The 12182-nt window shown below is 47.8% G+C and overlaps 1 long non-coding RNA gene across 1 annotated transcript; it reads right to left on the bottom strand.

The window, feature by feature from the left end:
• Nucleotides 1-8341: 8341 nt before the first annotated feature.
• On the bottom strand, nt 8342-11602 carry LOC141117153 (uncharacterized). The gene is made up of 3 exons (XR_012237110.1): nt 11513-11602; nt 11356-11433; nt 8342-8419 (listed from the first exon to the last, which is right to left on the bottom strand). It is a non-coding gene; the product is annotated as an uncharacterized lncRNA (long non-coding RNA).
• Nucleotides 11603-12182: the final 580 nt, after the last annotated feature.

Here is a 12182-nt window from a genome sequence, read left to right as displayed (position 1 = left end):
TAGACAGGTCTTTATAGTCAGTCTGAAGGTCCCAGAAGATCCTGACACACATATTAAGAAGGTAGGGATTGCAGAGGCTCTCTCCCCTTCTCAAAAACAGGAGTCCTGGGAGTTTTTGCAGAGGAATTGAGACATGTTTTCAAACCTGCCAGGCTTAACCTCGGTAATTGAACATAATGTCATCACAGACCCTGGCGTTCAAGCATACCTCAAACCCTACCGCATACCCAAAGTTCACCAGAATATTGTCTCTGCCGAGATTAAAGCCTTGTGCACACGATCGGATTGTTGGCCAACAAAACCATGGACTTTTGTTCAAAGGGCATTGGCCCAAACTTGTATTGCATACAAATGGCAAGGAATTGTCGGCCAACAAATACAAACGTAGTGATGTACTGCGTTGTTTTTCAGGTCTTAAGGGCCGCCCTTTGGGCTCCTTCTGCTAATTTCGTGTTAGTAGAAGTTTGGTGAGTGTAGATTTGCGCTTTTCATTTTGCGCTTTTCTGTTGGCGCTTTTCAGTTCGTTTCAGATGGCCGTTCGTCAACCAGCCATGTTGCAGAATCGGAGGAGATAACATGTTATTTATTATTGGCCTTGGAGTTATAGCTTTGACATAATTTTTTTGGTTGAATAATGATTTGATTTGGTATATTTTCTATATTTTTGGATGAATTGAATGCACTTTTTGGTTAAGTTCTATTGGCAGATAGCATGTCTAATTTTATTTGTTTTCTTTTTTTAACGCACAATAAAATAATTGTGGAGAATAATACTTGGCTATGTGTTTTACTTCAAATGACAGTTTGGGAGTAGTCAGTTACATTTAAAAAAAATCCAATGTAAAATTGACAAGGGACACCAACATAGTTGTATATTTGATCCTAAAAACTACGGGATAATGGTGTTGTGGTAACTTGCACCCCTAAAAAAAGCATAATAATATTATTCTTGATATCACTAGAAAAAAAAAGCCTTTGAAAATTTGTTTGCAATAACTCCATCAGTATCACCAGCAAAGCAGCTTCATTATTATCCCATTAAAGAAGAAGAGAATGTGCGCTGCGTTTCCAGATTTCATAATTTGCCGCATCACGAATGTTAATTCTCCATTACGAACCCTAGTTTACAAGACTGACTGCTTCTGGCTCGTCCTTGCTTCCGAGCATACGCGTTTGTACTTTGGACTTTTGTCTGACGGACTTGTGTACACACGCTCAGAAAATCCAACAACAGACATTTGTCCGCTGAAAATTTTAAAACCTGCGATCCAACGAAAATCCAACAATTGTCAGATGGAGCATAAACACGGTCAGATTTTCCACCAACAGCCTGTCATCACACATTTCCCGTCGGAAAATCCGATCGTCTGTACGAGGCTTAAGAATATGTTGGACCTTGGGATCTTTGAGGAGTCTTCAAGTAGCTGGTCCAGCCCTATAGTCCTTGTACTCAAGCCGAATGGAACCTGGCGGTTCTGCAATTACTTTCACAAGTTAAATGAAGTCTCCAAGCCAGACGCGTATCCCATGCCCCGAGTGGATGAGTTAATCGAGGGGTTATGGCAATATGCCCTAATGCCATTTGGGTTACATGGGGCCCCAACCACTTTCCAGAGGGCCATGGACTTTGTCCTGAGACCTCATAAGGAATTCTCAGGAGCCTAGCTTGATGACATTGTCATCTTTAGTCAGGACTGGGAGAGTCACTTAGCGAAGGTCCAGGTGGTCTTGGATGCGCTCAGAAGGGCGGGGTTCACAGTGAACCCGGAAAAGAGCAAGGTTGGGTTGGAGGAGGCCCGCTACCTGGGGTATGTTGTAGGCAGGGGTGTGATTAAACCCCAATTAACCAGGTGGAGGCTATTCAGAAATGGTCCACTCACAAAGAAACAGGTGCGTTCTTTCATTGGCATTGTGGGCTATTATAGGAGATTTGTCCCCAACTTTGCCAGTCTAGCAGCGCCTCTGACTGATCTCATCAAGGGAAAGAATGCAACTGTTGTTCAGTGGAGTAGAAGCAGAAGCAGCGTTCTGTCGGTTGAAGCAAGCTTTGTGCCAGGAACCAGTGTTGGTAGCTCCCACCTTCCAAAAAGAGTTCCTGGTACAAACAGATGCCTCAAAGTTGGGTCTGGGTGCAGTACTGTCCCAGATGGTTGGGGGGGATGAGCACCTCGTTGTGTACTTGAGCCGGAAGCTCATGCCAGCTGAGAGGAATTATTCCATTGTGGAAAGGGAATGTCTCGCACAGGGAAGTACCTAGTGCATTTGGCACCCAGGGCAGATCCTATATCTGGCATCCTCACCTTAAAATGTAAAAACACACCACTGTGCCCCCTGCATACCTCTGCATCCTTAAATATCTCTTTGTCACTACTGTACATTACACAGCACCTCTGGACCCCTTTATATTTCACAGCACCTTGTACCTCTAGACCCCTTTACATTACACATCACCTCTGGACTCCTTTACATTACACAGCACCTTGCACCCAAGGACCTCTTTACATTACACAGCTCTTGTACCTCTAGACACCTTTACATTACACAGCACCCTGCACCTCTGGACCCCTTTACATTACACAGCACCCTGCACCTCTGGACCCCTTCACATTATACAGTACCCTACACCTCTGGAACCCTTTACATTACACTGCTCCCTTCACCTTCTGACCCCTTTTCATTACACAGCCCTTGTACCTCTAGACCCCTTTACATTACACAGCACCTTGCACTTCTGGACCCCTTTGCATTACACATCAACCTGCACCTCTGGACCCCTTTACATTACACAGCACCCTGCACCTCTGGACCCCTTTACATTACATAGCACCCTGCACCTCTGGACATCTTTACATTACACAGCACCCTGCACGTCTGGACCTCTTTACATTACACAGCCCTTGTACCTCTGGACCCCTTTACATTACACAGCACCCTGCACCTCTGGACCCCTTTACATTACACAGCACCCTGCACCTCTGGACCTCTTTACATTACACAGCCCTTGTACCTCTGGACCCCTTTACATTACATAGCCCCCTGCACCTCTGGACTCCTTTACATTACACAGCACCCTGCACCTCTGGACCCCTTTACATTACACAGCACCCTGCACCTCTGGACCCCTTTACATTACACAGCACCCTGCACCTCTGGACCCCTTCACATTATACAGTACCCTACACCTCTGGAACCCTTTACATTACACTACTCCCTTCACCTTCTGACCCCTTTTCATTACACAGCCCTTGTACCTCTAGACCCCTTTACATTACACAGCACCCTGCACTTCTGGACCCCTTTGCATTACACATCAACCTGCACCTCTGGACCCCTTTACATTACACAGCACCCTGCACCTCTGGACCCCTTTACATTACATAGCACCCTGCACCTCTGGACATCTTTACATTACACAGCACCCTGCACGTCTTGACCTCTTTACATTACACAGCCCTTGTACCTCTGGACCCCTTTACATTACACAGCACCCTGCACCTCTGGACCTCTTTACATTACACAGCCCTTGTACCTCTGGACCCCTTTACATTACACAGCCCCCTGCACCTCTGGACCCCTTTACATTACACAGCCCCTGCACCTCTGTATCCCTTTACATTACACAGCACCCTGCACTTCTGGACCCATTTACATTACATAGCACCCTACATCTCTGGACCCCTTTACATTACACAGCCTTTGTACTTCTGGACCCTTTTACATTACACAGCACCCTGCACCTCCGGACCCCTTTACATTACACAGGCCCCACATCTCTGGATGCCTGTATGTTACACAGACACCCCCTAACAGCTCTGGACCCCCTGTATGTTACACAGACCCCCTACAGTGCAGACACCCCCATTCAGTACAGACCCCCATACAGTGCAGACCCCCCATAGAGTGCAGACCCCCCTACAGTACAGACCCCCCTACAGTAAAGAACCTCCCCTACAATACAGACCCCCATAAAGTGCAGACCCCCCTACAATACAGACCCTCCTACAGTACAGACACTCCCTACAGTGCAGACCCCCATTCAATACAGACCCACCCTAAAGTGCAGACCCCCCTACGATACAGTCCCCCTACAGTGCAGACCCCCTTTAGACCCATAATGTACCTCTAGACCCCTTTACATTACACAGCACCTTGCACCTCTACACCCCTTTACATTACACGTCACCCAGCACCTCTGGACTCCTTTACATTACACAGCATCCTGTACCTCTGGACCCCTTTACATTACACAGCACTGTGCACCTCTGGACCCCTTTACATTACACAGCACCCTGCACCTCTGGACCCCTTTACATTACACAGCATCCTGCACCTCTGGACCCCTTTACATTACACAGCCCCTGTACCTCTGGACCCCTTTACATTACACAGCACCCTGCACCTCTGGACCCCTTTACATTACACAACCCCCCACATCTCTGGATGCCTGTATGTTACACAGACAACCCCCAAACAGCTCTGGACCCCCTGTGTGTTACACATACCCCCCTACAGTGCAGACACTCCCCATTCAGTACAGACCCCCTTACAGTACAGACACCCCCTTACAGACCCCCTTACAGTACAGACCCCCCTATAGTACAGAACCTCCCCTACAATACAGACCCCCTAAAGTGCAGACCCCCCTACAAAAAAAGACCTCTCTACAGTGCAGACCCCCTCTACAATACAGAACTCCACAACAATACAGACCTCCCTACAGTGCAGACCCCACAACAATACAGACCCCTCACCAGGGCAGACCCTACTACAATACAGACCCCCCCTACAGTGCCGACCCCCCTACAAAACAGACCCCCCTACAGTGCAGACCCCAACTACAATACAGACCCCCCTTCAGACCCATAATGTACCTCAGGCCTCAGCTCAGATGATCAGCATGGGACATGATGCACAGTACGTGTAGACTACATGGAGGAGGGGGAGGCAGCTTCACTCTGCTCAGCTGTGTGAGACAGCAAAGACAGATCAGAGCTGCAGCGCAGCCGCGAGAGAAGGGGATTGTTGTGGGTCCCGGGTGCGTCGACGGTTTCACATGGGTGTCACTCAGGTGCGGCAAACACCCCCCCATTTGCAAAGCCACTACAGGTTCTCCATGTGTGTACCATGTTCTTACCTGCCACTGCCTGTCACTGCACCGTGCCGCTTAGCTGCTTAAATCTGCCCGCTGTCTCCGCTTCAGTCGCAGAGGGGGGCACTGGCCTGACACCCCCCAGTGTGTGGCACCCGGGGCGACTCGCCCCCCAATCCCCCCACTTAGTACACCACTGGTCTCACTATAAAATGGGCTTTGGATACACTCCGCTACTACTTGTTGACCCTTCAAGTTAGTTTCAGATCATGCACCCCTTACATGGATGGCCCAAAATAAAGACAAAAACTCCAGAATCACCCGGTGGTTCCTTGCTCTACAGTAGGGATGAGCCGAACACCCCCCTGTTCGGTTCGCACCAGAACATGCGAACAGGAAAAAAATTCGTTCGAACACGCGAACACCGTTAAAGTCTATGGGACACGAACATGAATAATCAAAAGTGCTAATTTTAAAGGCTAATATGCAAGTTATTGTCAATAAAAGTGTTTGGGGACCTGGGTCCTGCCCCAGGGGACATGGATCAATGCAAAAAAAAGTTTTAAAAACGGCCGTTTTTTCAGGAGCAGTGATTTTAATAATGCTTAAAGTCAAACAATAAAAGTGTAATATCCCTTTAAATTTCGTACCTGGGGGGTGTCTATAGTATGCCTGTAAAGGGGCGCATGTTTCCCGTGTTTAGAACAGTCTGACAGCAAAATGACATTTTGAAGGAAAAAACACATTTAAAACTACCGCGGCTATTGCATTGCCGACAATACACATAGAAGTTCATTGATAAAAACGGCATGGGAATTCCCCAAAGGGGAACCCCGAACCAAAATTAAAAAAATAAAATGATGTGGGAGTCCTCCTAAATTCCATACAAGGCCCTTCAGGTCTGGTATGGATATTAAGGGGAACCCCAGCCAAAATTTAAAAAAAAAATTGACGTGGGGTTCCCCCTAAATTCCATACCAGACCCTTCAGGTCTGGTATAGATTTTAAGGGGAACCCCGCGCCAAAAAAAAAAAAAAAACGGCGTGGGGTCCCCCTAAAAATCCATACCAGACCCTTATCCGAGCACGCAACCTGGCAGGCCGCAGGAAAAGAGGGGGGGACGAGAGTGCGCCCCCCCCCCTCCTGAACCGTACCAGGCCACATGCCCTCAACATTGGGAGGGTGCTTTGGGGTAGCCCCCAAAACACCTTGTCCCCATGTTGATGAAGACAAGGGCCTCATCCCCACAACCCTGGCCGGTGGTTGTGGGGGTGTGCGGGCGGGGGGCTTATCGGAATCTCTGGAAGCCCCCTTTAACAAGGGGACCCCCAGATCCCGGCCCCCCCCCCTGTGTGAAATGGTAAGGGGGTACTTACCCCTACCATTTCACTAATAAACTGTCAAAAATGTTAAAAATGACAAGAGACAGTTTTTGACAATTCCTTTATTTAAATGCTTCTTCTTTCTTCCTTCATCTTCTTCTTCTTCTGGTTCTTCTGGCTCTTCTGGTTCTTCCTCCGGCGTTCTCGTCCAGCATCTTCTCCGCGGCGTCTTCTATCTTCTTCTCCTCGGGCCGCTCCGCACCCATGGCATGGGGGGGAGGCTCCTGCTCTTCTCTTCATCTTCTTCTCTTCTTCATCTTCTTCTTCATCTTCTTCTTCTTCTCTTCTTCCTTCTTCTGTTCTTCATGTCTTCTCCGGGCCGCTCCGCAGCCATGCTGTGGCATGGAGGGAGGCTCCCGCTGTGTGACGGCGTCTCTTCGTCTGACGGTTCTTAAATAACGGGGGGCGGGGCCACCCGGTGACCCCGCCCCCCTCTGACGCACGAGGATCTCCTCCTGAGATGACCCAGGCTGCTGGAGAGAGAGGGGGGCAGATACTGACTCGGGTGCAACAGATCCTGAGACAGAGGTAGTACTGGGGCCACTATGTGAAGCCACTTCCTTACCCCCCACCGAGGATATTTTCTCACATCGGTAAGATGTAGCCCCTCCTCCTTATTTTTTTCCAAAAACATAACAGAAAAGTTTTTGCCTTTAGTTCTCTTTTATTGAATTTGTAATTTTCATTTATTATTTATTTTCATTCCTTTGTATTTTATACGATGGATTTGGTTGTTGCCAGGAGACGTAGCTAGAGTTGCCACCTCATCCCTTTAAACCCGAACACATATGAATTACACAGGTTCTGTGGCTAATTGAATGCAGGTAAGACACTAAGTGAGTTTAATTACCACCTTAATCAGCCACAGAACCTGTGTAATTAATATGTGTTCGGGTTTAAAGGGATGAGGTGGCAACCCTAGACGTAGCGGCATCTTTCGTAGCCGGCCTCATCTTTGGGGTTTGTACTTCTGATTCTATATGGCGATTAGGTGTAGCATCGGAAACCTCCGAAATTCGCTGTGTTGTAATATTTCGTCTTGGATTTCATCCATAGATTCCACAGAACTCTCCACAAGATCCAGATCCTGACCCTGAGAAGACAAAGTATCATTCCTCCAATATACTGAATACACAATGTTACATTGCACCCTTTTTAGCCTGGGAACTGCAACATAGAAATGGGGCTTCTCTGCTAAAGGGTTCACCTGGGGCCCAAGAACAATGACACCCTGACACTTGGGGGCCCAAGAAAAATGACACCCTGACACTTGGAGGTCCCCAGAACAATGACACCTTGACACTTGGGGGCCCCCAGAACATCAACACCTTGACACTTGAGGCCCCAGAACAATGACACCCTGACACTTGGGGGTCCCAGAACACTGACACCCTGACACTTGGGGGTCCCAGAACAATGACACCCTGACACTTGGGGGCCCAGAACAATAACACCTTGACATCTGGGGCCCCCAAGAACAATGACACCCTGACATTTGGGGCCCCCAGGACAATGACACCCTGACACTTGGGGGCCCCAGAACAATGACACCCTGACACTTGGGGACCCCAGAACAATGATACCCTGACATTTGGGGCCCGGAACAATGACACCCTTACACTTGGGGCCCCAGAACAATGACATCCTGACACTTGGGGCCCCCAGAACAATGACACCCTGACACTTGGGGGCCCCAGAACAATGACACCCTGACACTTGGAGTCCCAGAACAATGACACCCTGACACTTGGGGTCCCAAAACAATGACACTTGGGGGTCCCAGAACATGACACTTGGGGGTCCATATTATATTGTAAATGATTTTCTCTGGAGTATTCATATTTACCTTCGGCTCATTTGCATTCATAGTTTCCATATTTCCTTCCTTGTTTGTGATCTTATTAAATTCTTCCACCAAACTCTGTATACCCCTCTCCAGCAACAGGGCCTGTACAAACATATGAGGAGGTTCATCATCTGATCTCCAACCTCCCCATCCACTAATATTATTATACATTTATATAGCACTGACATATACTGCAGTGCTGTACAGAGATCACTGAGCCAGTCACATTAGTCTCTGCACCAGAGGAGCTTATCCACCAGGTGGTGCTGTTCTGCAGGGTGCTGTTGGCTCACTCCATTGTGATCTCAGCTGAGAGAAGCAGCAAAGCCTAGGGCCTCTCATGCAGGCTTTTCCCAGGCAAGCATGGACCATATTGTGGAAGACGAAGGTGGAGGCTCTCCAGAGGCACTGCGGCCTACTCCGTGTGCTCAAGCTGCAATGGATCCTGGGCCTGTCCCTATGCAAGAGGAGTCCTTACCAGTCCTCCAGGATAAAGTAGTGAACAAACTTTGCTGCATTGCTAAAGAGGAACAGAAACTTTCTGTCATGACAGAAGATCTCAGGATAAAGAAATCTCTCCAAAGTAAGTCTGAAAACAGTAAGAGAAAAGTATCCTAGCTGAAGTCTCTGGAGAAGGCATTAAAAAAGCAGGAGAAGTTGGTTGCTTCTCTGAAGGAGAGCAGTGGTGTGTTAAAAGAAAAGTGTGAGAATGAGGAGAGATGCCAACAGATGAAGGAGAGTGCCTGTGCCAGTACCAGCCAGAGTGTGGATGCCGCAGTAATGGCGACAGTATGGATGGGGGGTAAGGAAGTGGCTTCACATAGTGGCCCCAGTACTACCTCTGTCTCAGGATCTGTTGCACCCGAGTCAGTATCTGCCCCCCTCTCTCTCCAGCAGCCTGGGTCATCTCAGGAGGAGGTTGAGGAAAATGGTGGATTGCTGCAGACCATTATAGAAATGGAATCTCCCTTGAGTCGCAACAACCCATCAGATGAAGATCATGGAAATGGAAGCATGCATCCAGACAGAGAAGTTTCTGTTGACTGTGAGGAGTCCCACATGGACATTAACAGTGCAGAGCAGGAATGTCGCATGGACATTGAAAATGCAGAGCAGGAATGTCGCATGACAAACCAGATTTCAGGGGTTCCTATGCAGCCAGTTAATGTGTCATCTGTCCCAGTTATGAACTATGCTAAGGCTGTGTTGGGAAAAAGTCATGCTGCTGGTGGTGAAAGGGAGCCAGTTGTGCAATTTTCACCTAACGCACCTTCTTCCATTAAACACAGGAATGTGGTACAGCTCAGGTGGGAGGGAGAAGATATTCCACCTATCAGGAGGGTGGTTGTGGATAAGATCCTAGCCATGGGATTTAAGGCAGAGGATATTTATGCGCTTATCAGTCCGGCTGGTTCTTATGAATATGATTTGTCATTTGTGCGTCCAGAGTCGCTAGATCTGTTTTGGGAGCAGTATGAGCATGTATATAGGGACCAGCCAGACTGGAAGGGGCTTGTCCCCAAAGTCTCACATCAGCGCTTAATTAAGAATGTGACTATCCTGACAAGGAATGAGTCTATACCCTCTGAGGATTTATGGGTCTGGTTGAGGAGGTTTGGTGAAACGTTGTGTCCCCCTAAAAAAGATTAAGGATGATAGAGGAATCTGGACGGGTGGGTGGTAGGTGTCAATGTGGTTGAGTGTGCGTGGAAATGTGGTCCAGCATTTGCCCTCCTCTGCCTTTATTGGTAGAGATAAGATTATCATCTTCTACCCTGGTCAACCTAAGCTGTGCCATAAATGTGGAGTCAAGGGACATTTCTCCTCTAAATGTCCAGAACAGAAGTGTTCTTTGTGCCAGGAACTGGGGCATCTGGCCAGGGACTGTAACATCATTAAATGTAACCTATGTGATAAGGTTGGTCACCCTTATAGCCGGTGTCCTGAGGCTTTGCACAATAAGCCAGAGTTAGTGGTGGAAATTCCGTCTGGATGGAGAAGAGTCTGGGTTGATGGAGTTTGTACCAGGAGATCCTAGTGTCTCCGTCCCGTCAGAATCTGTGCCTGTGAGGCCCTCTGTGGTGTCAGTGTCCCCCCAGTCTGAGGTGTCAGTGTCCCCCCAGTCTGTGGTCTCCCAGTCAGTGTCAGAAAGTGTGGTTGTCAAGTCTGTGTCTGCACCTATTGTTTCTCCTAGTGTAGTGAAGGCAGCGGAGGGTGCTGGACCAGCGTGTATGGTGGTGCCAACCCCTCCTCCTCAGCGTAGCAGAAGTGCGGGTGGAGTGAGGGATGGATTCGGATGATGGTGGAGGGGGAGGTGGAAGGGCATGGGGGTGGCTGGTACAGAATGCAAGGTGAATGATGTGGAAGTCGGGGTAAATGATGTGGAAGCTGGGGCAAATGATGTGGGGGGAGGGGTTAATGGGGGGGTCTTGGAATCACATCCTGATGAGGATTAAATCTCAAAATGTTTCTTAGCCTGGATTGTGTTTTAAGTTGAGGTTCGGGGTTTGTAGTTGTCATTAAAATGTGTTTCTTTCTATGTAATCTTGTCAGGAAACGGTTTTCTTGCTTATGTAAGCACGCTTGTTTTTGTTTAGTAGTTGTTTATTTTTGTGTAAATATGTTTTTATTAATGAACTGTATGTTTGTGTGATTTTTTAATAAAAAAATTTACACTCTTATGTCCCTTCCCCCAAAGTCACAGTTTTCTATGCCTCCTATTAATAACAATTGTATTATTGTTCACCGCAATGAGGAAAGGTAGGTACTCCCCTGGTAATGAGGAAAGGTAGGTACTCCCCCTGGTAATGAGGAAAGGTAGGTACTCCCCCTGTATAATGAGGAAAGGTAGGTACTCCCCCTGTATAATGAGGAAAGGTAGATACTCCCCCTGTATAATGAGGAAAGGTAGGTACTCCCCCTGGTAGTGAGGAAAGGTATGTATTCCCCTTGTAGAAATGAGGAAAGGTAGGTACTCCCCTTGTATAATGAGGAGAGGTAGGTACTCACCCTGGTAATGAGGAAAAGTACGTACTCACCTTGGTGCTGTAGGCAGAGATGAGAATCAGAAAGATCAGAAGACAGAACATTTTGTTGGTGGGTTTGAGGATTGCAGTCTGGGGATGGGGAGAAGAGAACACAATGATGATGGGTGAGGACTGGTAATATAAACTCTCTATAGGTAATATAACTTACCATGGTGATCGATGTGACGGCACACACTATGCTGGGTACAGGTGTGAGGAGACTTTTATATGAACTGAAATCTGGTCAGACCCTCCTCTTCCCACCCCCTTTATGTGTATTATATTCCTTGTGTGGACACACCCAGCTCTGTACTGATACCTCTATACAGGTGATCCACACTCCAATGTCTTGTCCTGCAACTTGGGACTGCAAAGTCACATGATAAATCGTTCCCCATGATTTCCAATGATGACCATTCATATTAGTATGACTTCAAGTCATGCCGACTTCAAATTAGTCCCTGCACTACTTTGGTCCGACTTTGATGTGAGTTACACAGGCATTCCCCAAAATTGCGGCAGCAAAATCGCGGCAAAATTGTGTGACTTTGGAGTCACAGTAGAGTGAAAGGGGCCTAACTAGCTTGCTAAAACATTCTTCTCACCACTGAGCCCAGCTTTATCTCACACTGCAAAAGGTTCCACAGGAAGGAACCTTTTATAGTGTGGGGTGAGACTATGAGCACTGAGCCATGATTGGACAAAGTCATAACTTTGCCCAATCAGAGCTCTCACAGTGCTCTTTGCCCTGACTGGGAAAAGCCTTGCACCTGACCGCTGGTCAGGTGCATTGATTCAGCCAATCAGAGCTGTTAAAAGCGCACTGTGCGGCATGCAAG

This window comes from Aquarana catesbeiana, linkage group LG13 (genome assembly GCF_042186555.1).
Source record: "Aquarana catesbeiana isolate 2022-GZ linkage group LG13, ASM4218655v1, whole genome shotgun sequence".
NCBI lineage: Eukaryota > Metazoa > Chordata > Amphibia > Anura > Ranidae > Aquarana > Aquarana catesbeiana.
This window is presented reverse-complemented; position numbering and strand designations above follow the sequence as displayed.